Below are 26,831 nucleotides of genomic sequence, written 5' to 3'. Positions count from 1 at the left end.
AGGGGGGTGGAAGGGTGTAATTATGTTCTGCCTGCAATACACATTAATGCGAACACACAGCACGCAGCTCAGGCTAAATCAATGGCCGAGCCGCTCTCTTCAATGCGAAGTTACATCATCGAATCTTCCCCGAGGCATATCTGAGAGGAACCTGGCCACGATGATGCTGGTTGAATTTCTGAGCAGCCAGATGAGACCTTCCGTGGAGCCGCACTGGCTGGTGTGAGCCTGAGTATGTGAGCGCCACCTGAGGCTATGTTGGCACATTAGGGGGCCCGTGGTTGATTGCCGCGCTCCTGACACTCGTGTACAGATGAATGTGCTTTTTTCACAGCAGGTGCGAGCACATCTATGATGCCCTCGGAGCATATATGCCATATATATATGGGAGCAGCAAAGCCTCACTGATGCCGGTGCTCATGCAGCCTTTCTATACGCAAAGGCTAAATACAGGTAGGCCGACAGCCAAGTGGGGCCAGAGAAAGAGAGAGGGAGAGAGAATAAGCACCCGGGAGGCAGGTGAGAGAGGGAGGGATGGAGGGAGAGTCACTTCACAGGCAAATGAGGTGAAAAAAATGACGTGAAACGGACGTGAAAAAAATCAGGCAGGGAGATTTGTCTCAACCAGCGTCTGCAATTGACTCAGCAGTGAGTCGCCGACAGCGCCTCGGCGGAGCGATGACATAACGAAAGTGACTTTGCGCTAATGCTAATGCGAAACCTGAGGCGCTGTGCTGGGGTTTTTAGCTTCGCGGAGCGCTTGTGCTTTTCACACAGTCATTGTCATTTTTGTTGGCAAAGCAGTGAGGGGAAAAACAGAGAAAGAGGGAGAGAGAAAGAGGGAGAGAGAGAAACAGGGAGAGAGAGAAAGAGGGAGAAAGAGAAAGCGAGGCACTCCAGTTCGCCCTATGCCTCCTTCGCTAGGCTGAGCCAGCTGGGAGCCGCTGCGGCGCATTGAAATATTCTTGGTTCTTATCTGCACACACACACACACACACACACACACACACACTCACACTCACACTCACACACACACGCTCCGCCCCTCCCACCACACCAGGAGTCCACCACATGGCACTGAGTAGCACAGACTGCATGCAGAGCCAAGATGAACTGCTAAATTGCTCTCTCTCCCTCTCTCTCTTACTCCCCCTCTCTTTCTCTCATTCCGTTTCTGTCTTCCTTCTTTCCTATTTCGACATCCCCCCAGCAAGACAGGGAGGAGAGGCATTCAGATATTTAATCCACAATTAGTCATGCAGTAAATTGATATAAAAAAAGAGGGGAAGAAAGAAGAGGGGGAAGATACAGACACACAGGAGCTGGATTGAGAAAATTGACATCATCACACATTTCCCCGAGAAGAATGGAAGCGATCACAGATTCGTTCTGTGCCATTGTGGAGCGTCTGATAAGTTCCATGCTTCTCTGAGGGGGGACTGAGAGTAAGGCTCTGTGCGCAGAACGATGAGAGATGATGAGACACAGTTGGAGAATCTCACACACACACAGAGAATATGAGAGTTGATCACTGAACATTTTTTGAACAAGATTTGCACCATTATGAGAAATGGGCTTCCAGCAGACACAGGAGCGATTAACACATCAGAGCAGTTGGACGGAGACAGAAGAAGGACATTTCAGAGGGTTTTCCACACATTTGTGGACCGCCCATCCTAATGGTGGGAACAGAGGACAGGCCGGGTCCTTTGACTGTTTCGAAGTCAAGTTCGGTTACAAGGTAGCTGCTGTTCTTTTAGGTTCAAAGCTTTTGTCTTTCATCCCGTGGCCTTGAATAAGGAATCCTAAAAATAAAAGACCCAATGTCATAATTAGGAATACAACTATATTTCATGGAGTTCAGCCGGGGAGAAAAGAAAGTACCATTTAAGGGCCATCCACTGGATTTTCTGCCGAGCGAGCCTCGGCGGATTTGAACAAATCCAGAGAAACGGTGGGAGATCCGAGTCCTGCCAAACAGGCGAGCGAACAACAAAAAAGGCTCTGCGAATCCCTCTCATTATGCCAACGGCAGGGCGAGGACGACACGGCAAATTGGCCGTTCGTAAAACACGAAACCGTCGGGAGAGGTCAGTAGCAGAGCGGCTCCCGTAACCTCACTCTCCGGGACGCAGAGTTAAGTCGGCCGCTCGGACGCTCTGCTGGCTTATGCTAGAGAGAGAAAGGGAAGGGACAGGGGATTTTACTGGATAATGCAGAGGGCCTTGTTTTTTTGTTTGTTTGTTTTTTTTAACAAAAAAATGGGCAAAGCTGAAGCCTGTCTTATATAACGCTGCACAGAGAGGGCACACTGAAGGGGGGGGGCTGAAAAAGGAGTTCAGAAAGTTCAGTGGCTCGCTCGCTCGCTCGGAAGGCTTGTAGCGCAAAGCTGAGAGAGGGAAACGAAAGAGAAAGAAAAACCCAGAGAAAGTCAACTTACTCAGAAGCCAAGCGGGGAAGCAGAGTGACCCAATGTACAATCCTTCGCAGGGGGAGTCACAGAGGCTGCGATCTAGCTTTTTTTTATGTCTCCCTCAATTCCATCTCACAGCGAGTTTCACGTCGAGCCTTACCCTTCACACAATCAGCGCTGCTGGGTCCAGAAACCCATTTCGAGTTCTGACAAGTTGTGACCAGGCAAGGTTTTTCACCGCACCTCATACCTGTACTTTTTAATCCATCCACAACTCCTCACAAGGAAGGGGGGCCCCATATCAAGTTGTCAACATCAGTACAGTATGAACATCATTTATGACCTCATATTTCAGGCATTACATTTTTTTCTTCTACTGTAGCCGACATGGCTCATATCGACCCAGTTCAACCCATTCCTCAACCCAAATGAATGTATTGTGAGGTATTGTATAGCTTTACTATAGGTTGAGGGGGGACAAATAAGTTTGGCTGTTGTTTGGCGTTGTAATTAGTCCTGCAGTCAATACTTCTTTCAGAACAGATCCTCTCAGACTTTGACACTTTGTATTAACATTCCAATAGCACAAAATACAGGGTAGAGGTTGCCACGGCAACAGAGCAGACAGGGAAGGACGTGTTCAACCTCAATCTACTGATCTAAAATAAAAACTCCACTAAAATAGACTCTCCTCAAGATAAAATGGTCGTGGCAAGCTGAGAATGTCTGGAAGGCTGGAAGTGTTTGTAACAAACGTCACAGCAAGGTTATTATAGTTTTCCAATTTTAAAAATAGTTTTTATTTTGATAATATGTTTGTATTCAATCTGAATTTCCGTTCAGTTTAAGTTTTAGTCATTTTAGTTAAGGACAAAAGTTGTGAAGGATTAGTGCGGCGTGTAAAATAATCTCCTTATCGTTTAAGATATCAGCATTTCAAGACTAAACTTAACATATGCAGTAAGCATTTGTTTCAGACTAAAAGCCTGTTAAAGATGCGGCCCTTGGACCATGAGGAGCGATTAGCTGAATTTGAACAAAAAGTGTATGGGATTAGAATCGTGGAATTCACCTTTAATACACATCCAGGCCAAGAACACGACTAAGTATTTCAACCATTTACATCAGGCAAATCTGCCTTCTTCACTTGATAATAACTACTACTACTTCCATTAGTTCCCGAGCATAGGTCCTGACACGCTATAGTGCCATTGCAAGGTTGTCAGCTAGAATTCTGGGAGTGACACCCGCCGCCCTTGAATGGATATGATGCCCACGACAATTATGTTTTGCTTCTTCATTAGTTTTTTTTAGCAATCATTATTAGTTTCTTTGGGTAAATTATTTTATTTCAGTTAACGAAAATGTCTTGGTTCGACTGCATGAGGTATTAGAGAGTTATCAGAGAGTGAGCCCTGAGGTAAACAGTGTCGACTCAGAGGCGGCCAGTGTGTTAGCACGATGGGAACCCTCGCCCCTTAGGGGCAGCCCCTCTCTTTCTCGTTCCCTTTTCCAAAAGCTGCAGGGAGGATCCATCATCACAGTGTTTATCTCTGAAATTGAATTCATTTCCATGCGCACCCGTCGACCTTTCCACATACCGCTGTGCAGACGTTCACCAAGTTTCTCCAAACAGACACACACACATCGTGGCATAATCAGAAGGAGGCATAGGCAGGCATACTCTCAAACACTGTTTCACTGTTTCCATGGCCTGGCCAGATAAAGTCTGTGGGGCACGTCTGAAAGATCACACTTGTGTACCAGCAATTTCATCAGATATTATCTGCTAAGCCATCGCCTCGTGTGCCGACACCCTGGCAACCAGGGAATGAGAGAGTGTGAGAAATAGCATGGCACTATTACAAGTGAACACACAGAGAAAGAGAAGACGAGAGTGGAGAAAAGAAGAGAAGAGAAGAGAAGAGAAGAGAAGAGAAGAGAAGTGCTTCAGACAAACACAAGCACAATAGCTCACTAGATTTAAACAAAAACAAGGAAACTGAAAGTAGGCATGACATGGAGTGTTGATCTCCACTTATTGTTTCTGACATGTCTGTGTGGCTACATGTGGCAGCAGCGCACTAGAGCGGGAGACAATGTCGCCTGTGAGCGGCGCTTGCGTAAGACTTGTGGAGGAGTGTGGAGAGAGATGAGGGACCCTCTCGTCCTCTGTCAGCAGCTGGGGGAGTAATTGTGAGAGATTAGAAAGGAGGGCTGGGGATTAGAGACATCAGACAGCTGTGATTTTTTATGAGGGATCGCACAGGTGCAACAGCAGAGCAATGATACTGCATGGGAGCTGGTACGTCTTAGTAAATGCTACCTCAGAGTAGCTAATTCTGATTCACCTCTGATCGCCGATTTGGCATGAATCCAACTGATCAGGGATCAGGACCGGTTCAGAGTTCAGAGTTATCAGAGCTCAAGGGGTAGAGACTATATGAGCTGACTTTCTTCCACAGCTACACTCACCCCTCCACCTACAAACAAAAATACTTTGTTCACACACACATTTTGGGCACATACACTCGTCACACACACTATCAGGTTGAGATTCAGACCCCGACACACACACACACACTCACTCACACACAAACACACACACACACACACACACACACACACACACACACACACACACACACACACACACACACACACACACACACACACACACAAACCAGACGGGGAGTATACCTTTTGGCCGGAAACTCATTAGCTGACAGTTTGAAATGTCCTAATGGCAAAGAGGTGACAGGGGCTTGAAGTGGGAGAGCACAGTGTTTGTTCAAGTGAAGTCTCATTAAATTGAGATTATACAGTGGACTGTGTTCAGTATTAGTATTAGCCAAGTTAAGTGATGGTTCTTCAAACAGCCTCTGAGTAATTGGAAATATTTCTTCTTAGCAGGCATCAGCAGCACCTAAGTCTAAATCTGCCAAGACTTCCCACACTTTCTGACGCTGATTTCAAGTCCCCTGCTATGTCTGCAGACGAGACAGAGAATCACTCTATTGACAAGATGTCATTTTGCAAAACCGTACCCTCATGGAGCTGCTCTTAGATCAAACCACGCGTCGATGGCAGAAGAAAAGAAATTCATTGAGTAAGCCAGTGAAAACCCAAAGTCATCAATATTGACAGCACGACATGGCAAATCCCTACCACTGACTGACTCATCATGACGATGACTCATGTCTATGAGTATGACTGTCTGTCTCTGTGTGTCTCTCACTGCATGTGTGTGTGTGTCTATGTGTGTCTGTGTGTGTGTGTGTGTCTGTGTGTGTGTGTGTGTGTGTGTGTGTGTGTGTGTGTGTGTGTGTGTGTGTGTGTGTGTGTGTGTGTGTGTGTGTGTGTGTGTGGTCTCTGTGACAGTGAAAAGTGTGTCAGTGCTGAATGGCACCACTCAGGGAACTGTCACTCTTCTCTTCTGCGGGTTAGCATTAGCGTAGCTTGCCGTGCCACGCGTCAATCACCGAGTTATCATTATTAATGGCCCGTTGTCTGAGAGCGGGCATGTTTGGACCGAAGTGGGTCGAGGAGGTCCCATCTGTCTCAAGCTGGCAGATTTAGTGCACCACGTCTGCACAAAACTCTGAACTACGTCCTACAACGAAAGACACGTTTCTATTTGACAGTCTATCCTAAGCCAACACCACAAACTGTCCGTAATGCTGTAAAGTGTTTTCTACATGTTGATGCACATCTTGGTTGTGTAACATAATATTTAATACCATTTTTTCTACATAGGATACATGATATTCCACACAGCATTTGCTATTGCCAAAATTCTGAATTCAATTTTCTGTTAGTCTTTGTTCGGAGTTTCACTTTCATCCACGGATATATATAGCGAATATCACACTGATCAGGATACAGATATAGAGAACGAACAACTGCCCATTCATCAGACTTAGCGATGACAGGGAGGACTGAAGAATTTTCCCCTTCACTTACCTGGCTAAAAACAAAGGGAAAACTTTGAGGGATATGGAACAAAAATAAACCTATCGACCCAACAAGGAAACCATGTTTGATGGATTTTGTGAGAAAAGACAACAGAGTGTATTCTTAACAAAGAAAATGTTAGCCATCTCTATGAGCTTAAAGAAACAACATTCACAACGAATAAAAAATGGACTCCAGAACTTTCTCTGCTGACCTTTTACTACCTTTACCTTGATGCCATGGAACCGCAAAAACAAAAGAAAGAACCGTTTTTTATCCTCTTGTATCCCAGCAGTCTTTTGTGGAAAAAATACCTCAAATATGCTCCACACCTGAGGTAGAGTTTAGGACCCTGTGTGATTTTCTAGTACCGGAGCGGTGGGCTTCCCAGTTATTGCTTTGGGTTTGAATCAAAGAGAAATGACACATCACACAGATCACAGATGTTTTCCATAGAATCACAGCCCCGTATATGCTGTCCTTTCCATTTAAGAGATGGACGCTCAACAAAAGGAAAGACTCCGTAACGGAAAACATCTGATATTCAGGTTTGCACCTTTTTTTATATATATCATTTATTTAAAAGCCAAACATGAGGCCGATGGGATCTCAAAAGGTTTCGGGGGCATAGTTTTCAATCAGTCACAGGAATTTAGTCAGGATTTTCCCAACTGGAGTTGCGCCAGAATTATCATACGCCTATGTGCTTTATCCAAGAGTCGATGAGGAAACCTGTGGATTGATCTAGAATTTGACATGATTCTGGCACGTTTCACAGAATTATTCACATGAGGCGTAGCAACTCAGAATGACACCGTGCAATACACCATCAAGGCATAGCAAATGCATCTCAATTTTCACTTTAGAAGACAGCATGAATACAATTCTAATTACGTTTCATGTTAAACAGTTATGAAATGCATAGCTCTCCAAAAATGATTTTTTTTGAAACAACACACACACAACCCCTGTTTGCCCAATTAAGAGACACTATTCAGGATGACCTCCACAACACACTTGAGCTTGCACTATTATTAAACTCTTCCTGTCTGTGTTGACAGCCTAATGCGGGCTTGGTTTCCTTCAAAAGCAAATTCTCTGAAAACGAGCAATTACTAAAATGCAGCCAGATGTTGGAAGTGTCTGAGGTATCGTTTTTGCTTGATTGGAGCAAAAAGCTATTCATGGCCAATTGGCAGAGGGCTGAAAGGCGAAGAAGGAAGGGGGGGAGAGGGAGAGAGAGAGAGTGTATGTGAGAGCAAGAGAGGGAGAGAGAGAGAGAGAGTGTATGTGAGAGCAAGAGAGAGAGAAAGGGAGAGAGTGTATGTGAGAGCGAGAGGGAGAGAGTGCATGTGAGAGCAAGAGAGAGAGAGTGTATGTTAGAGCAAGAGAGAGGGAGAGAGAGTGTATGTGAGAGCAAGAGACAGAGAGAGAGGGAGAGAGAGAGAGGGAGAGAGTGTATGTTAGAGCAAGAGAGAGGGAGAGAGAGTGTATGTGAGAGCAAGAGACAGAGAGAGAGTGTATGTGAGAGCAAGAGACAGAGAGAGAGGGAGAGAGAGGGAGAGAGAGAGAGAGTGTATGTGAGAGCAAGAGAGAGAGAAGGAGATGCGATGCTCCTCACGAAATGCTGACAAAGAATGGGTTATATCTGTAGCAGGATTTTTCTTTCTGTCTAGTCACTCATGACTCAATAGCAATACCAAAATAAAAACGAACGCATTGGTGGAAACACACATCGAAACGTCAACATATTCACAAGGAATATCAAATCAGTGAAACAAACCCAGGTATGAATACTGCGGCAGTCAAACATGACTCACACTCTAACACTCTCACACTAAAGGATCTGAATAACCAATGCACTGCTGTTTGCTGTTGCACTCATTTGCCTGCCGTGCAGATCACAAACATGGGCGACAAGAACTCGCTCAAAGCACCACCACCGCAAACTGGTAAACTAACAGCAACAAATGTCAGCGGTAAATGGAATTAGTATCGAGCGGTAATCAAGGCATGGTCGTTCTAATTAAATACAAGTGCTCAAAAGGTCTAGAGTGAGCACCTTGCCACTGCCAGTATGATCATAATCTGCAGTGGGAACTAAATTGGAAAATCACATCCAATTAGCGCCTGACTGTAGAACAAGTGGAGCCCTGATGTTCTCTAAGGAATCAATTAATGCAATTCCAAATTAAACCAAAAAAAATCCATTAGCGAACCCTTGGTCATATTTAATGCAATAATCAAGGCACTCTGGATTTCTACAAGGCTTTGATAATGTCACTGCACCCCAGGGTCACTGCGCATGGTCACCATGATACACCACATCACTGCCCTGTTTCACAGTTAAGCACTGTGTAGAACGAGGACTGACTGGTGTGTGTACCTGGTGAATCAATCGGCCCCAAGTGACCTTTGCTGTAGCAGAGCGGCTTAGCATTCATCAACAGTGATGGCCTTCAAAAGGTCATATTCCATCAAGATATATTTCACTGTCCACAGAACAACAGAGAAGGAATTTGACACAGGCATAAATGAAAATAACCGCCAGCAGAATAGCAGAGCAGCAGTCCCTCTGGCCTAGCGCAGAGGCAGCCATTACTAGACTAGGCCTACAGATCAAGAAAAACAAATGAAACAAGAGCTGCACCATATTCAGAACAAATGAACATACCCTCTCCCTCCAGCAAAAAAAAAAAAAGACAGCAAGAGGTCTCTATTATCTCTCTGTTGCAACAGATTCCATTGCTTTCTATGCGGCGAACAAACACACACACAGTTGCCATTGTCTGCCATGACAGGAGAAGAGAGCGATCACCTCTGCCAGACAGCTGATAAACATCTGCAAACAAAGACACTAAGAGGAGTCATGTTCCAGACACTCAAACAAACATGCGGGGCGCAGAGCCCAATGGAAGGTGTTAACAAACATTACAGGCATGCTTGGCTCCACCTGATAGCCATGGCTGGTGTACTGAGGCCTAACAGACTACCTCGCGTCGTTTCTCTTCCCTCTTCCCTCTTCCCTCTTCTCCGTTTGGGTAATTGGGAGTTGAGTGAATTTGTCGACTTTGGAGGACATATTCTGAGAGCTCACAGCCGGTTTTCAGGCTTTAGTGTCAAGTTCTGAAAGATTCTAGGGAGGTTTTTGAAGACATAAATCACACAGGCTGTTATTTCAGTCACCGATGGTGAATAGTTCTCAGTATTTCCATGCAAACACATTATCGTACCGTGGTTCAAGGTTGGCTATGGAGAGTTTTCAGTGTTCATCAACTCAGACTGACTTTCTTAGCAGGCAGGCACGATGAAAACTGCCAGGTTACAGGTTTCCATTGGTCTTCTTTATTACGGTTATACCAACAGCCCTGCACCTCTTTGGCGGCTCAATATCAAGGACAGAAAAACGAGTTTCCTTTTCCCCCAAAGGACTGGAAATCATTGCCAGTGGTGCTGAAATGAATATTAGGAGTGTCTGCCCAGAGCTCTTTGCGTTGACCTTGACGGCTTTTCCCACAAAGCCAGGGAGACGGGACACAACCACAGACCGAGGGGGAAGAAAGACAGACTGAGAGTAATACCACGTCCTGAGAGGATTCATCTCCCCCGTATCAAAACTCTCTTCCCAAAAGAAGATGATCTATCACTTTCCTTCATTCTTTCTTTCTTTTCTTCCTTCCTCCCACCCTTTCTCCTCTCTCCATCCTTCCCCTCTCTATCATGCCACACAAGCATCTCTCTCCTCACACTCCTCCTCTTGTCTACATCTTCTCCCTTCTTCCCTCAGTGTCATCTCGGGTCACGCAAGCCAAACCAAAAAGCATCCCCCCCCTCCCTTCACCGAGCGTGTCGAGTGGCGGTGCGGAGACGGGTGCCAGCTTGGAGACACCTACCCTCTGGATGGCCGTTCGCCAGCGATCGTGCCAAAAATATCGCATCAATCTGAGGCCGGAGGCAGAGCTCCTCCTCACCGTTCCCATGGAGAGTTCTGCTCCTCAGCCGGCTGCACGGCTTATTATAGACCCAGCTTCCTGACGTCTGACAGGCCAGTGTGGGAGACAGCACCATGCAGCCCGCTCAGTCAAACCAAGCCCACCACACAGAGGCTGGAACAAAGACACACTGGCTGGTGTGGGTTGTGAATGAGTGTACCTCGCACACAGGTATCCATCAATGAACCTTTCACCTTCACCCCTAAATCTTTAACAGGAAATGCTAAACCCACATAGATCAGACAAAGCCGCCCAGCCTCTGCTGTGAGGCCACAGTCATGACTGCATGAGAATCTTTCAATCGGAACACGATGTGAATTCTGACTCAACAGTTTCTTGCAAACGAGCAGAAGCTTTGCCTCTGCTGATACCAGTGCTAGCTTTGGCTTCAGTGCTACGTGCATGGCTACGTCATTGGAGCACAGTGCCCAATGTGTCCGACGTTCAATCGCTGTCAGTTCAAGTCGAGTCACCTTCAAGTCAAGCTTGTCACTAGGAGAGTGAGTAATCACCGAATCAACTAAACCAATCAAAATACACATCAACCCCAGACACACAGACAAAAAAGAATCAGAGTAAACTGTGGAGGGCTTTTTATCATTCAAGCATGATGGAGGTCACCATTACAGAAGGTTGACACTAACAGATTTAAAAAGATGTTAAAGACGTTGCTAAAAATTCTGCTAGCTGTTTGCTAATGAAAAGACTAATCAAGATTTGAAAGGAGCACAGGCTTCATTTGAACAGATGAAGGTTTCCATTCCTAAATTAGCCTTCTGAGCCGAGACTGAAGATGCTTCGACATTTTAATAACCGTTGCTCTCCAGGGAGATGCAATCAACGATGAAAATCTGGAGGGCATGTTTTTCTACCTCTCTTTATCTTACCCTCCCTCTCTGGTTCTTCTGCTCTCTCACCTTGTCATAAAGATTGAATCTGCTGTTTTCAAGGGTATAATAAAGTCTTTGCCATTCAACATTTCTCACCTGCCAAGCTGTCAAAACCCAACATGCTTGGATGCCAAAAGCCATGTCTTTTTCTCCTCGCCCCCACACCTACACAACACCTCCACGAAGCGTGTACTTGCATGCTTACAGGAATGGTCTGCAGTGAGGTGGGAAACACAAAGAGAATACACCCCTCCTGGAAACCCAATCATGTCTGCTTTGGTGCCTTACATGGATGGGGGGGGCTGAGTGAGAGTGGAGAGCGGGTTGGACTAGACTGCATGAGAGGTGCATTTATATTCAGGTATGCGAGAAGGGGGGCGACCCAAAAAAAAATAAACTCTCGTAATTGATTGCTCTTCTCGTCCTCGGAGCGCTGTTAGATGGGAGATTTGGGGACGAGGGACGTTGGACGAGGAGAGAGGAGACGAAGGGCCTGTCACGCAGACGAGGGGAATAATGGTCGCTCTGCTGCACGGGCAACAAGCCGCAGATTAATAACTGTTGACACACGGCCTCTAAATGCATCTAAAGGGGCCGGTGCGAATAGAATTGCACTTGATGTGGCGCCAGAATCACTTAAGGAGGGAGGACTCCTGTTATTGAGCTCTTCTGTGCTTGAATGACAAAACTGGTTGCAAACAACCAATGCTGGAACTGCTGAAAAAAAAGATAAAATCCTGTAGAAATGTCAATGGGTTCAATTGCCTTTTCTGCAATGTATGTCCTTTTAGATATACACAAATGACTACAAAAACAAATGGAATATGAAGAAATGCACATATAAGAATGTATCGTTGGAAACTCAGGCTGAAATTCCACAGACCAGCACGATATCTCAGATGGTTCACATCCACTAGTTCTAAGTTGGCGTCAACTGCATGAGAACACAAACATCACTCCCAATATGTAATAGTAATGACGCTAGCACTTAAAACATCTAGCCTCTTTGTTAGCATCGCCAAGCTTCTAATCCCAATGATACAGGCTAAAGTCCAGTGGTAAACACTGACATGACGCAGGCTATTCAAGCCAGATGTGGGAGTGAGGATTAGGGGTGTGAGAGTCACAAAGGCAAAGTCCTGAGTGAGCGGTAAATTCTTAATAGGCACGCTAGCATCGAAACAATTAGCAAACTGACAGTGACAGGCAAAAAAAGTCACAATAAGTAACTGCTCTTCCAAAAGATTTAATGTCATAAAGGCATGCTGTCAAGCTATGACTTAGCTTAGCAAATAGCACATTTAAAATAAAGCCTGTCAGTTAGTGGAGGAAACGTACATCGTACAAGCAAGAAAAGTAGTCTAGCAGTAGTATTGGTTAAATGTTTTCTGAGAACGGGAGTAAAAACCAGACTGTTGCACTTCAGGGACACCTCTCTCTAAAAAAAAAAAAAAAACTTTTGACACAGTAATCAATCAAAAGCTGCCACTGCGCTCATTCACATAGATCTGAGTCACATTAGAGGGCTTGGGGTTTAGGGCCTTGGCAGGCACGCCGTTCCCAACACTCCACCAGTGACTGAGCTACTGTTGCTCTCAGTCCATCAGTCCGTTACCCAGCAGGCAAGAGCAGCCCTCTGTCTCTCCTGTCTTCACCCGTCCACACACACACACACACACAGACACACACACACACAGAGACACACACACATACACACACACACACACACACACACACACACACAAAACTCCTTTTTTTTAAATACACAGGAAAACTGGTACCCATGACTCATCCCTGACATATGTAATGACGAATGACTGCGGTGTCTGTCGACACACTCACCGCAGTGCTCACATCCCAAATCCCCAAAGTAAGAAGATGTCTTGTGTGTGTTCATGAGATACCTGTGGGTAAATACAGTCAGATCAAAAGCTAAAGAAAAGTCAGAATGTGTTTCTATTGTTCCATTGATTAAAATGGAACATCTGTGTGTAATGTACAGCTGATTGCATTTTAATACACTGACTGTCTGGACATGCCCGCACTTGCACACACATTTGATAGAAAACCATAGGAAAACAAGCAATGCACAATGAGACATATCTGCCAAGGTAAACAGAACTCATATACGAGTTATGAAATGGTCCAGCAGGTTGTGAAACAGCAAACACACCTTTGTCTGATTTTTGCGGTGGAAGACTAAGGTAAGTGGGTATGCGTGTGTGTGCAGGTAACCTGTGGGTATGCATGTGCATGTGTTTGTGCGTGTGTGTGTGCATGGATGTGTATGCAAGGAATGAAAACATTTCTTCAGACCATAATTGCAAAGACAGTTTATATATCTTTTGACTTTCCAAAATTCCACGCATTGTTTGTCGTATGAATGCACACATTACTGGCCTTATAAAATCTGGTATGAATCCTAAAAGATTCATTTCTCATATTGTGACAGGATTTGGGGGGGGGGGGGTTATATTCGCTTCACTTCATCAGACAGGTCACTAAACCAAGAGCTTTTCTCCATTCCAAACACTGAGAGAGCTCTGTGGTGAAACATAATATAGGGCCTGACTCCGATTACTGCGGGAATGTCAACTCGCATTTCTGATTGTTTCACGGCGCCGCGTTCAAATAGGATGATTTAACCGCATGCTTCTCGCCACTCTGATCACCACTGAGAGTGTAAATTTTCAGAGTGTGACATGATTAGCATTTATAGTGCCTGTTGTATTGGACACAAAATGTTCATCTGTTTTTCTTTTTCTTTCTTTCTCTCATATACTCCCCCCCCCCCCCCCCCCTACAGTACAACCCTAGTAACATCGTGCCTCGCTGGGTCAAATAATAGGATTTTCTTTCAACGCTCTATATAACACTGCCTTTTGTGTCGCAGTAGGTTTTATGACATGCCTGTATATCAGGAGCCGGCTCGCCACAGTCGATACTGTACCGCATGAAAGTGAAGGGGCTCCAATGTGGGTTTATGGCAGATATCCACATCCTGTACATGCCAGGCAATCCATTTGAATTCCCAATCCCAGTGTAGCCACTTCTGGCCGGGGTGATTTAAGACTGGGCTCTAATAGGTATAGTGTGGCTATATCTCAGACTCCGGCGCAATCAATGGGGAAATTCGAGCCGACGGTAGGGAAAGCAATCTCATCTCTCCCCGACACGGGGCTCAGAGATAAGGGGGAGCAGGCCATTAACCACACAGGGTCTAGCGGGTGGGGATGCGGATGTGATTCCTGATCCTATCTGGGATTATTTTTTGGGGAGGAGTTGGTGGGGGTTGGGGTAGAGTGTGTACTGAGATTTGGTGACTTGTGGTTGGTTCCCCGTTGGGAGAGAGTGGTTGTAGTGTTACTTGCAGGGGCAGTTTAGATTGCCTCTGCCATTTCTCCCCCCCCCCAGCGCCCCAAACCAGGATTACACTGCACACTCGAGATTACATTTAGCACGAGATTAAACTCAACCCCAGAGATTACACGCTAGAAGGATCTCGTCCACATCCTGAGGTCTGTTTTAGGACTTGACACAGTAATGGACACATGAACTATGACACTTGACACAATGTGGGTCAGACCTTTGAGCAACAGTGCAAATTTACAGAAAACACATGCTGTAGGATTCGTCTATCGTTTTGATGGTAATCATTTTCATTTAGAACAGTGAAAAAGTCAATCAAGATGTTTTTGTTGATTTCATTACACATTAGTATGTAAACTAGAGCTATACACTATCATTAGTTATGTGGACATCATTGGTCACAACTCACCTACAGTGGTTGGAATTAATGGTAGAGGGGATGATCATTTGGAAGGGTAACAGTCTTCAGTAAACCTTTGTCAAACTAACACCTATGTTTACAAAGTTCAGAGTTCAAAAGCCTTGTTCCAAAATCTTTACAATGTATTTTTTGTACAAAGTCTGAGCACCTCTGAAAGTATGTTTTTGTAAGGGTTTGTTTAGATTTGATTTCAATTAAATCTTTTTTTACTACATTCCTTTCATTCCCATGTTATTATTGCTGAGGTATTCTAGAATATAATCATACATGCCACTTTTGCCTCAATGTTTTTAGTTAGGTGAAATAAACAAAAATATCAAGGCATGGCAGACTACCTAAGAGAGTGAAAAACAGGCTCGGACTCAGTAGTGTTAAGGCATCACTGTGAGCAGGATGAGGAAATGAGGGAGGAAAGTGATGTTGCAAGCACATAGACTGTCAGCCCTGGCAGCTCAGTGAACCCTCCCAAGACAACTAGAGTGTCGAAGTAAGAAGATGCTACATTTCATTACATTTTCACAAAATCTCAATCCAAACACACTGTAAAATAGAGATGATATTTTTACTCTAGCAAAGTATTCAATTATATTTCTTATCGCAGTGCAGTTCACATACATTTAAAAACCACTCTTGTGTAACCTTTTTGGATGCCACTCAAGTTGCCTCTTTTTCTTTTAATTTCAGAAACAACAGAGACAGTCCATCTGTTCAAGGGAAGTTTTGCTTCTCCAAAAACAGAAATTAAAGCTTCAAACTCAGCTGTAGAGAAAAACTATTTGCACATGCAGAATATCTTGCTGTCTGAAGAATCAATCACATTTACTGTAACTGCTCTTGAAGGACAGATAGGCCATGTATCCGCTTTGTTACAAATAATTTCATAAATTATGTATAAATCATTAAAGATTTATAAGCATTCCTGTCTGGGCATATACATTTCAATAACAAATAACATTACTTAATTACGATCATTCGTGGAATCATCATTTATTTATAGGCTATTATGTTTTCTTTTCGCCAAAGGAATTGTTTACTGTGGCTCTCGTGCAGTGTAGTCATTGTGTTCATCTCCTTCATCCCTATCCTCCTCGCCTTCCTCAATGGTGTCCTGCTGCTCAACCTCTTCATCTACTGCAAAATCCTTCCATACACACACAAGAATAATCTGAAAGGCCCTGCCCGGATCCACACAGAGATCAGAAAGCAGGCAGTGGAAGTGGCATTTCAACGGCCTGTTGACCCGCCCAATAACTGCCCGTGTCCGACATAAACTGAAGTTGTAATTCTCCTTTTGTGTTGGGAGATGGGGAGAGGGAGGGGACAGCATGGTACTATCAATTATTATCAATCACATTTAATCCATTCTAAATTAAAGTCAAGTATGCAGTTAAACAAGGTAGGCCTATGGTACAGTTTAGATACTTAGATGACATGGATAACCACTGTCCCCAAGAAGGATGCCTTTGTGTCTTCCCTCCTCAAGCTCCCTTGTAAGGATGCTCTCATCCAGTATCCTGGAGTCATGGCATTATGCTACAACATTAGTTATCTTATTTTCATGATTGGAAACTAACTGGACATTGATCTTCATATTGAATCCTGATGTGGATCCCATCTATCACCCTGCACACTCTTGGGAAGCCGGCAACATTAAAGAAGTCCGCCTCTATCTCATCCTCTTATTTTGAAGGGAACTTCCCCGCGGTCTTCAGCAGATGGGCGTTTGAAGCTGGGTGAATGATGCGGCACACTGTTGACTCGTGGACATGAAATACCTCGCCCATAACTGACTACAGGAAAGATCCTGCAGCATAAAAGCGTAGAGCAGTCATTCATTGGCATACGGCTGGAAGAGCACAGCAGCGGAAAGCAGAGTGGTCCAGCTCTAGACGGTCATGACAAATCATGAATTGACTGCCGGTCAAATCTATAATGCAAATGTATTGCTCATCATTAAGGGTATCCAGGGGGATCCATCCATCCTACACCCTTTGCTGGATGCGTTCATTTACTTTTCATCTCTTATTTCCCATATGCTCATTTGTAAAGCACTTTGAATGGCCAATGTGTATGAATGGTGCTATATAAATAAACTTGCCTTGCCTTATCACCATAAACCTGGCCATGTTGCGGTTAAGGTACCTTAAGTTGTTTTCCTTACTTTTGTTTTGCTAAGGTCTTTTGAGAAACTTTTAAGTTCAAAGGACTTCAAGGGATAACACTAATATAAGGCGAAAACCTTAAATACTTAAGTGAACATTGTAAGTAAACCAAAGACTTGTTTTGTGCGATACATTTTATTTTAAGGAAACCTTAACTCAGACTTAAAATCTTAACTTAACTTAACTTTTGGTGTTTTGTTTGTGCAACGGGCCCCTGGATCTCAGACAAACAGCCCTTGTAAACAAGGACTTCATCAAGACAACAGCTGTGCAATCCTCACATCCTACACAACAACTGCCTCTGTGTGTGTGTGTGTGTGTGTGTGTGTGTGTGTGTTTGTGTTTGTTTTCTGCTTCCCTACTTTCTCTCCCTTGATATATTTTCTTTCTCTGTCTCACAGTATGGGTACAGATGAAACCAGGCTGTGCTGGCAGGGAAGAGGAGGAAACAGACCCGTGGAGTTGAGGATCTGCACTCCTCTGCATTAACTCCAGTTGTTCCTCCCCAATGTTCTGTACCTCCGTCCCCTCCTCATTCCCTCGATCTTTCTTCTTCTCAGCATCTCTCTCTCCCTCTCTCCCCCTCTCTCTCTCTCTCTCTCTACCTCTCTCTCTCTCTCTCCTGGAAGTAGGCCCACTCCACACACCGTTTCCGTCTCCATGGCTGATTGGATGGCACACTGCGGTGCCAGTGGTTGGCCAGGCACGCTTCGACAAGTTCCCCAACTGCACCCCTCACACCTCCTCCCCCACAGAGCCACCCCCAATCCCCTCCCCAGGTCTGACATGCCCAACCCCACCCCACTCATCCCTCACAGGGGGAGATAAGAAAGCAGGACGAGAGGAGAGGAGAGGAAAGGAGAAGAGGAGGTGCAGGGGGGAAATCAAGGGTGCCGGTGTCGGCTCTCTCTCTTTTTGCCCGATAACGGCAACGCTGTCTGCCTGGGAAGAGGGAGCACAGACGCCATCGCCGCAGGCTACGTGAGCTGGGACACCAATGCAAGAGCCCGCGGGGTCAAGTGGGTTTAGAGCTCACACACTCCTATAGGGCTAAGCCAGAGGAGGGAGGAGAGATTAGGAAATGAAATCTACCCCCCCCCCCACACAAACACACACACACACACACACACACACACACACACACACACACACACACACACACACACACACACGTACCCACACCCACACACACACACACACACACACACATGTACCCACACATCTGCTGAACGGTAGGCTGCATGCCGAGCGGCAGTGTGACTATCAACACACTCCTTACATTACACAGCACACACCATGCACAGATCATTATCTGGAGAAAGATAACGATTTCAATTTAATGGCTTTCCCTCGCAGAATCTTAAATGGCTTGATCTGATAGAAGCCTCCCTCATTAAATCGGATTTTTCAAGCAGTTATGGAGGCTGACTCGTGCGTGATGTTTGAGCTCTATTACAAACACACACACTCCTCTCAGCAAAGACTTATAAAGCAGTGCGCGGCCAAATAAAACACAGCGGGTACGTCGTGTAAAAACGGTAACTGAGGAAGACAGAATTTTATTTTTTTTTAGCCAAGTAGATGCTCGCATGTCGCACTTCTCAGTGGTTGCTGCGATAGAATAATCAGTTTTGAGAGTGCTCACAGCGACATTACAAGTGGCACACAGTGTTTATGAGCCAATATCTAAAACAAAGTCTGATTGCTTTTCATAAAAACCCTTGCACCTCTAGACTGCTTGCTGGCAGCTGCACCTCTTGGGTGTCTGAAGCACTTTCTAAACATCAACTTGGAGATAAGAGAGCTTGCACCGCTCGATACCGTAGACGGGAAATGACCTCACCAGCCGATCTCATAAACACGCTCACGAGGACTTCCTGGAGTGGGTTAATCTCCTAGGAGATGGCACCGCTTGAGGAGGGTTGGCGATACGCCATTGTTTCTCCGGAGTCACTCTCTGCCATTACCGGCTGGGCCAGCCAATCGGTATGCACAGGCGGTGGCGTACTGGAAAAAGGTCCTTCCGGATTGGCTGGCACGAGGGATCGAGCACACCTACTCACGCCGCAGGGACATCTAATTAAGAGCAGGTGTCTGCGACATAAAACTGGAATATGTTGGCTCTCAGTACCAATCTGTGCACTAATAGAGCTCATTGAGAGGAGAGAAAGGAACAGGAGGGACAACCGACAGGTGAGCTAGTGAGGATCTGACCACTTGACTGTCAACTCACACCCCCTCCCCCTCCCCCGCCATCCCCCCACTCGCCTCCCAACGCACTCACAAGGAATATTAAACAATCGCAGAGCTAAAAGCTCTCTCCATAGGAAACAGCTGGAATGCATCACAGGTGATGGCACAGGGGAGAGGAGAGGCTCCATCTGTGTTCGGTGGGTCCTACATTCAATCCGGACAATTTGATTCAGCGGCCTAAACAGCCCATTCATTAGGCAACACGCAGAGGGCCTGCTGGGACTGCCACCATAAATAGCTGCCAAAACCGGCCTTTCAATTTGCCCGAGCCATATGAATGCAATCTTGCCATGCAGCAAGGTGATAAACAACGGCAGGAAAATGAACAAAATGGCCTGCCTTCGCCTTTTTCAGCCCAATTTTGAAACGCTGATATCTCACATGCTCGGTAGCGGGTCATTACGGTACACCTGAGCGATGCCTTTTCCAGTGGTGCCCTCCCACTGGGGCACTTGTAGTCAAAGCCCAGCTGCATTCTGCACTCCCCTCTCTAAGATGCATACAAGCACATACACTTCTGCATTAAACGGGAGCTTTGCGACACACTAAAGTCAAGACACCCACATATATCGACAAGGCAACGCATCAAGGCGGTGATCGATGGACATTTGTAATGAACTCGCTCGATCAATCAAAGTTTTATTATTGATGTCCACGATCCAGAGAACACATCGACTCGCAGTCAAATGCCAGAGGCGGCTCCATCATCAATAAGGGATTAAAACATGATTTTGATTAAAGGCTGTTCTTAACACGTTTTGACTGCCGTGTGTAGCAATGCAAATGTACAGCGGATCCCTGCGAAGCCGTTTAATATTTAATTCCACTCACGACATCTGCCTGTGAATATTTTACCTAAATTATGTATAAGACATGTGTTATGCATCTGCACCAAACGGCATGGATGCAGTCCATACGCATGTAAGTGCTCGGATCCCCCAACACCCAATTCTATTGGAGCCATTTCAGCATTCTCAGCAAGAGTCGAACTGTGCATCACTTGTTTCGAGGTCCAATTCAATGTGTTCATATTGTAAGTAATCTCGTCAAAGTTGTTATTTTTTTCTCGAGAATTATCATCTATATTTTTGTTCTCTAGTTCTTTACTTTAATATCTTTCTTTGTTTTCTTCGATTTCCTTCTCAAGACCGTGCGCGCGAGGAAATAAAGGCTATTTATAAATCCATACTGAAAATTGGTTCCACATAATCAGTGGAAATAGCCGAGATAATGAGAGATAGGATCAGTTACAGGGCATAAGATGATTCACACTGTTAACATTTTAAAGCTCATTTAAGACTCATTGTGTCTTGGCTTCTACATGTGAACACTATCAAACATGGCACTGTACTCATCAACCTCAATGAGTACCCAAATGCGGATTCATTTTTTAAGTTTGCCACATGACGCATCTAATTTCCCGGTTTCCAGTTGGAGCCCTTGGTAAACAAGAAGTAGGATGGCAACTACAGAAAAGGATGATCAAGTGTTTGAAAGTTCTTTGATAAAACAAAAAAGGGCACATTTTCTTTCCCAACTGTCGTTGTGATAATATAAATGGGCAACAATTGTGAGTTGTGGAGAGATTTCTTCAGGAGTCTGTCATACACTAGACTAGGCTACTACACCAATGCAGCTACAATTCAATGTTGTTAAATAAATAAATAAATAAATAAATAAATAAATAAATAAAGGAAATATAACTCATTTTTAATCGGTTGGGCTTACTAATGATGACCACGTTTCACCGACTTTACATTTAGCGTTTTTTGTAAACGCAATAAAAACACATTGAAAAAAAAAACACTGTTTGAACTCCAAGCTCCCCCTCCCACTGTCTCATCATTCCGACACACAAACCATCAATCAAACACACATGAAAGCCACCACGTCTGTTTTCTTATGAAAACACACACACACACACACACAAACACACACACACACACACACACACACACCATCTCCCAGTCTCTCACCCTCCCTGAGCCAATCAGGCAGCTTTATGAGGACAACATCGGGTTACCTGCTCTGACGGTAATCAGGAGGAGCCGGAGCAGAGAGCAGCTTTATGTGTCTCCTGAGACGAGCCCCTTCCTGCTTACCCTTCACAAACCTGTTATACCCACTACACACACACACACACACACACACATACACACACACAGACACACACACACACCTTTCCCTGGGCACTGCTGTGAGTGGCATGTTCCCCACCCACGCTGTAGTCCGTGAGAGAAGTGCCAGCCCAAGCCCCCGTGGCAGAGAGCCCAGGCATGAAGCACAAGTGCACACACATACACACACACACACACACACACACATATGAACACACACCCAGATGCTCACAAAAACACAGTGAAATGCACTAATATACAAGCTATATTAGGAACATATAAACTATATACTACCACAAACATACAGCTATTTATGTTTAAAGAAACCAGCAGAAGCAAAACAAGCTTTCACCACATATAAATGTCATAAGTGGTTCACATGCCTTTATGTCAGCCAGTCACAATGTTGTTTTGTTTGCCTGCAGGTTGACTAGTGCAAATATGCCATCCATTACACTTTCTCCAGGGATTGGTTGTGAGGGGGGGAAAGAAGGAAAGCAAGAAAGCAGGGAAAAAAAGAGCAAGACAGAAAAAAAAAGAAAAAGAGAAGATCAATGTGTGAGGTGTTTAACGCATAATTTCCAGGTAAAAAAAAAAACACAAACACAAACACAGACACACACACACACACACACACACACACACACACACAACACACAGTGCTTTCTGAGCCAACAGCCAAACTGCTGACAATTGTCTGTCGTGTTGACAAACAGCAGTAGTCTCCGGCCACTGTTAACACCCCCACTGCTGGGGCGCTAAGGGGCTCAGCTTCCAACATCATGAATATTTAACAGCGCCTCTCAACAGTTAACTTCAATCACCTCAAACCAGCCTGCAGCCAAGCCCTGCACGGGCAGCAAGGCCATATTCACCCTTCAACAACTAAGCATACGATTGGACAATAGAGAAAGAGAGCGGATCCACCCTTCAACAACTAAGCATACGATTGGACAATAGAGAAAGAGAGCGGATCCACCCTTTAACAACTAAGCATACGATTGGACAATAGAGAAAGAGAGGGGATCCACCCTTTAACAACTAAGCATACGATTGGACAACAGAGAGAGAGAAAGAGAGAGAGAGAGAGCGGACTGGCATATTATAGTCATGGAGTACAGGCACATTATATAGTCAGGGATCGCTCTCTGCGTCTTTGTGTTAGGATTCTATTTTTTAGGCTGCTGTGTCTCGTGGTGTCTGATTTTGATGGATTTTTATGGATTTAAGGAATGTCTGCCTTGGCTGTGAAGATAAAAGTCCTGCATGGCCTTCATAAAAACACACACACACACACACACACACACACACACACACACACACACACATACACACACACACACACTCTGTATAATGACTCAGAGAACAAGATCCAAATGTGTAAATTTGTCTACATGCTCTTTTTCCCCTTCTTAGGGGATTGTCATTTTTTTCTCTGCACTTCTGTTCCAGAGAACCATCTATTCAACAAGCAGTGGCAACTATTCTTCAGCGCAGGACTAATGCAATTTCCTGTGACACAGGATAATGCCTTCATCAAAGCCCTCCTCACTCACTGTTATCCTCTTTCATTGACAATGATGTCAGCATCATCCGATGGTATAACACACACACACACACACACACACACACACACACACACACACACACACACACTAGTACACGCATACACACACACACTAGTACACGCATACACACACACACACACACACACACACACACACACACACACACCCCTGCTCTTGTCTCAACATCTCTTGCCTGCTTCCTCCATCCTCTTGTATCACATAATGGGAGGTTGTCTCAGACCTCAGACTGGACATGGGAAAATAATAAAGCAACAATCTTGCTTTATTGGCTCCTAACAGTGTCACAAATGTCAGACCTGATGTATTACAGCGCGTCCGCTCCGCTCAGATGTTCATGGAGGGGGGGGGGGGGGGGGGGGGGGAGAGGGATTGGCAAGTGCTCTTATCAGCTCCACTTCGTTAGTGCCGAATCAGGTCAAGTCCAGAGTACTGTCCAAATGAGACTCCCTGCCAGGAATACGGCCCTCCCTGACAGAACTTTGCTGACCGCTAATGAATGCCGTCTGCTTTCGGCCAGAGGGGGGAAGAGAGGGAGAGAGGGAGAGGGATGGAGAGAGAAAGAGACAGAGAGAGAGAGAGAGAGAGAGAGAGAGAGAGAGAGAGAGAGAGAGGGAGAGAGAGAGCCTGGCCATAAGTGTGCACCTCACAATCCCAACCCTCTAGACAGAGCATGCCCTGGTTTCAGACCAGAGCCCTGAGGCGATGGCCCACACCAAGTTCCCCTGGCGTGGCATGCGCTACCAGTCTCATTCACAAGGCCACTGCTGCTGGCAAAGATAGCATTCAAGTGTTTTAGTCCTGCTGCAAATTAAGACTATACGCCGTTATTCACATTGAATTCTGCCAGTCTAGTCTGCAGCCACGTATGCACCTCCAGCCTCATACAGAAAGCCTTGGTGGCCATGATGGTATGCTAATGTTTCAGAGCTGTTACCACATATGTTTATTGACTGGTTTGATTTCCGTAAGATCTGTGCTTTATTCCCCAAAGTGTTTAACATTAAAGGCTTCGGCTCAATCCAGGAGAAGATATGGCCGCGAATACCCTGCCTGCTGAGATACGAGATGAAAGAGATTCCACTGGGAGGGATTGAGACTGAACTCCCTCGTACACCCCCACCCCACCCCCCAAAAACCTGTTCCTCTGTAGCTGAAAATAACTACTAGGGGGATACATCTAAAAGCAGTGCTCGTGAAAAAACAACAGGACAACAGTCTGTGTGGATTTTGTTTTTCCTTTGAAATACTGATCACAGCGCCGGAGAATCAAACGATTCACACTCGTGTAACACGAGCTTGTAATGCAGCGTAATTTACCCCCTTAAGATTTTTTTTTTTCTTTCTGCAAGAAAAAAAAAAAGAAAAAGCAAAACTGGGTCTTACCTTTTTCTGGTCCTCCAGCTTCTGACTCGTGGACTTCTTGGCATGCTTGCTGGGCTCCGACGGTACATCCATGCCCGGAGCAAAAAGCGAATTAACTCCCAACAGAACAACGAGAAATTGAAGCCCAATGAGTGTTTGTGAGGGGACCGTGGCACGGTTCGGGTAGGGTGAGGTGAGGTGAGGTGAGGTGAGGTGAGGTAAGGGGGCAGGGGGGGGGCTACAGATAGCCAGATGAGATCCGCCCCGCGGTCACATCTCCTCGCAGACCTGGGGACCTCATGGAACAGCTGTGGAGTTTCCAGGGATGACACTCACTGGGGAGCAACACAGATGGGGGGTGGGTGTGGTGGGGGGGTTGTTTGTGGGGTTGGGGAGGGGTGGGGGATGGGGGGTGGGGTGCTGGTGACGTGATTTGGAGAGCGCCCGAGGGCTACCCTGAAAAGCACACCATCAGTGTGCCGCCAAATCTGCTGGCATCCTCACGGACTAGGAACAGAGTAGAGTGGAAGGGGGTGGTTGGGCGGGGGGGGGGCAAGGGAGAGAGGGAGTCACATCCACTCTGAAGAGAAGGTTTTCCAATCACAGGAGCGGGTGGGGTTGGGGGGGTGGGGTGGTGGTGTATCCTCTTCTCGTCAAATCCTCCTCTTCCCGAGGGCTTGCGCTCGTGTCCCTGTCTGTTCCTCCTCACATCTGCAACACAGAGACAAAGGGTTTCGTGAGCACCACAACATGCTAGAAACAACAGAACACGTACTGCTACAGTCCTCATTAAGTCACTGCGATGGCTAAGTCTACAACAGCAATTCTACCATAAAAGTAATAATAATGTCGAAGTCTAAGTTTACAATAGCACACATACAAGTGTTCACGAGGATTGGAAAAAATAAATAAAAAATCAATATCTCCTAAAGGTCTGAGATGAGATATATTTAGGGTGGGGAAAGGGCATCTGCATATCAAAGCGGGCATGTTCGCCCCGTTCAGCCCTCGCTGAGGCGTAAACACAGGCACTTGCGCCGTGGTGATGGTGATTGTTTTCTTCCAACGAGCGGCGGAGGGAAGGATTGAGTCATCCAGGGGCTGCGGGAGATGCATGCTGGGAAGGGGCTGAACCTTTCGAGCGATAAACCACGGGATCAATGGCTGGCCCAGGCAAGGCCTCTGGCAAGGCAGAAAACCCACTGGCTGGCCGACTGTGTTTGAGCAGCGAGATGTCAAAAGTTCAGGAGCTGCTCCATGCACAGAGGGCAAGGACTAACAGCTACTATTGTTAATGTTATTAGCATCTGCATTTGCAATCCGTTGGCAAGATTTAAACATCTAATTTAGGATTCTACCAATGTCCACTACTACTATGACTTTACATTATCTACAAAATCAGGACCAGTGTTATCCTACAAAGACAGAGCTTAACCCTCTTCCTGGCTTACATGAAGCCTTTGATTGACCATTCTAAGAAATCGATCTTCTGACACGGCATCACACTAGCCGGCTGCTGTCAGTGTGCTAAAAAGAGCTCATCAAACACAGTCAGACCTTCCACCCGGTCAAATGTTTGAAGCAGTGCGCGCAGAGATAGCCATCACAATCCTGCTGACAAACGACAGCAGAGAAAGGGAAACAATCACAGTCCCCTTATCGTTTAACTTATGTCAGTGCTTTGATCTTTGACCCTAGCCTCTCTCTCTTTCTCGATAGTCTGTCATTTTATTCTCATTCTCATTCCGCTCTCTCGCTCATCCTCTGTCTCTCTCTCTCTTACCAGAGAGACCTTAAAAAAACAAGCCAAATATGGTTACTGATTGTTTTACTCTGATTTTGAGGCAGCAGCATTTGATGGCACATGTATAGATTCTGGTCAACACGTAACAATCAGCACAATATTGTAAATGCTGCCTCTTGTGTTGCTAGTCGAGAACACTTACGCCATTCTTTTCATGCCGTAACTCTGAAGGGAGGGGAGTAGGGCGCTAGTCTCTTTTTGTATTTGTTTGTAAGGCTTTGAACAATTTATAGAAAAACACATCTTCATCATCTCCCGGGGAGGCCAGGCAACAAGCGAAACCTGACGGAGTAAACAAACACCGCACCGCACGCGGTAAATACCTAGCCACACGCGCACTATTGTTTTTCCGACGTCCCCGAACGCTACCGCACGAGGCCTTCGCTCCGATGAATAATTCACGAGGGCTAATTTCCCCCCTTTTTTTAAAATCCCTTCCCCCTGAACCACACAAAAGCGATGTGCGCGGTGGAAAACTGAGTGGCACACTTTCCCATTCGCCGCG

This window comes from Clupea harengus, chromosome 16 (assembly GCF_900700415.2).
Source record: "Clupea harengus chromosome 16, Ch_v2.0.2, whole genome shotgun sequence".
Classification (NCBI taxonomy): Eukaryota; Metazoa; Chordata; class Actinopteri; order Clupeiformes; family Clupeidae; genus Clupea; species Clupea harengus.
This window is presented reverse-complemented; position numbering follows the sequence as displayed.